Below are 2478 nucleotides of genomic sequence, written 5' to 3' on the forward strand. Positions count from 1 at the left end.
TGGTCAGGCTCTGGTTGATGATTGGGTTTGCTTGAAAACAGTGGTAAATATTGTGCTCTAGCGTATTCATCTTCACAATCTATTTTATTAAACATGACCATGTGTTAACAAAAAACCTTAGGTCCAAGCATTCGAGTTGCATTGTGGATCGCTCACTCAATATGGCATGAAGTATATGCGAGCTTTCGCAAACATATGTAACGAGGGTGTCTCGAAGGATGGGATGGAAGAAGCTTGTGGTAATGTCTGTGGAAGCTACAACTCAGCTAAGTGGAGTCCCTTTATCCATGGCTACAGTGCATGATCTTGTATCTCAAAATTGCACGTCTAGTGCAATGTAAGCTCATCAGTGCTCATACATAAATATATAGTCACTGGCAGTAGGAATTGTCATATGCTTACTTAAACTTGTTCAAGGGTGTTGTTTTAGATAGTTATATGCAATTTTGAAAGCTGGAAATGGTAAAGATGCAATTTTGAAAGCTGGAAATGGTAAAAATTCAGTATGCAGTTGGTCTCAATTAGTTCGGATATGGTTTGTTGGTCGAGTTTTTACTTAAATTCAACTATTATTTTATTAAAGCTTCTTTTATGGTTCTTTAGCATCAAGAGGTTTACCTTGTATTGAAACTTTTGTTGCATATATTTCTTGATTCATAAATTTTCAGTGAATATTTCTAATACTCTTGAGTAAATTCCATTAATGCCTCCTTATTTCAAGATACTAGTTTCAGTGAATCTAACTTGTTATAATTTTTCCATTTTGTCATAACCAGATTGAAATTTGCTGATACTTTACCTCCCTTAGGAATCATCATTAGCAGAGTTACCTTTATGGGTCATGATCCATACATATTTCTTAGAAGAATTGCACGATATTTCATCCAATATCATCATAGGGAAGCAAAATATCAAATTTTGCAGATAATTTACTTCTGTGATTCCGCAATGAGTTGTATTTGTATCATATGTTTATTTGCAGATTTGTACTTGTAGGTACGAATATAGATGGGTGGATGGTGTGCAAATAAAGAAACCTATTGAAGTCTCAGCGCCAAAGTATGTTGAGTACCTGATGGAGTGGATTGAAGTTCAGCTCGACAATGAATCTATTTTCCCTCAAAAGCTCGGTAGAGCCTGTCGATCCAAGTGTTTAATTAATCATTCTTATAATACAACAACAACTAAGGGAGCTTAAATTGCTGATCTTCATTATCTGATGTTTTTTTTGTAGGAACACCTTTTCCTGCAAACTTCAAAGACGTCGTGAAGACAATATTCAAGCGGTTGTTCCGTGTTTACACACACATTTATCACTCTCATTTCCAGAAGATTGTGAGCCTCAAGGAAGAAGCACATCTCAACACCTGCTTCAAGCATTTCATTCTTTTCACTTATGTAAGTGCCTACCTCCACTTAAAATTTCATTGCTTTCGTCAACCTTTCATACCCATTTGAGAATCGACATGTTCGTGTTATTGTGACGCAGGAGTTTGGGTTGATCGACAAGAAGGAAATCACCCCGCTGCAGGAGCTGATTGAGTCCATCGTTCTATAAGTTTGTTGCTAATCTAAAGCACTTAAATGATCTTTCAGGTAATCAATCTTATTTCACTGCTAAGTTTCTCTCGAGTGGCTTGTATGTTGATGATGCATTGTTTATTACACATAATTAATGAGTAAATATTAATATGATTTTGTGTGACCCACCTCCACCACCTGTTCCTTGTGGCTCTGAATCAAGAAATTTTTCTGCCACACCTCCCGCCCTCTGCCAGCGTGGTGAGGGCTCGAGAGAGAGAGAGGGAGGCAGAAAGCGGTAGAATTGTATCATCAGAGTAAAATTTGAATCCTATGAGGACGCTTGGGGTCGGCAGTGGAGAAGGCACTTGGAGTGAGGTTACATTATTGCATCTTTACCATTTCCAGCTTTCAAAATTACATCTTTACTAATATATTATTTATGTGTTTTTACAGTTTACAAATCTCAACTACTCTAGAGTTGAAATTAATGAAGTGCGGTTCGATTGGGCGGAATGCATGCTAGATTACATTTGAAGTGCGGTTCTACCTTGATGTGTTGTTAAAAGAATGTTCTATCTATTAGAGGATCTTGCGGCCGGCTAGAAGGGGGGGTTGAATGGACGGTGCCCCCAAATCCTTGCTTCCTACGATGTTAGCGCAGTGGAATACAAACGAACACAAATAGAAAGCTAAACACCAAATACAAGAATGGAAATGCAAACCGCTAACACATTCGTTTACGTGGTTCGGAGATAACTTGCTCCTACTCCACGGCGTGTCCGTAAGGTGGACGATCCCTCAATCCGTCGGTGGATTAGTCCCCGGCAAACTCCAGCTAGCTCAACCTCCTTGTGGGTGGAGAAACCTCACCACAACACTCACCAAAAACACTTGGACACAAGGGAACCTTTGAGCACTTTGGTGACTACTAATTAGGCTTTAACCAAGTCTAAT

At 38.8% G+C, this 2478-nt stretch overlaps 1 long non-coding RNA gene across 1 annotated transcript; it reads left to right on the plus strand.

The window, feature by feature from the left end:
* The first annotated feature begins 1246 nt into the window (after positions 1 to 1246).
* Positions 1247 to 1693, plus strand: LOC121987399. Its single transcript, XR_006113557.1, has 2 exons — positions 1247 to 1398; positions 1490 to 1693. It is a non-coding gene; the product is annotated as an uncharacterized LOC121987399 (long non-coding RNA).
* Positions 1694 to 2478: the final 785 nt, after the last annotated feature.

The sequence above is a fragment of the Zingiber officinale genome, chromosome 5B (assembly GCF_018446385.1).
Source record: "Zingiber officinale cultivar Zhangliang chromosome 5B, Zo_v1.1, whole genome shotgun sequence".
Classification (NCBI taxonomy): Eukaryota; Viridiplantae; Streptophyta; class Magnoliopsida; order Zingiberales; family Zingiberaceae; genus Zingiber; species Zingiber officinale.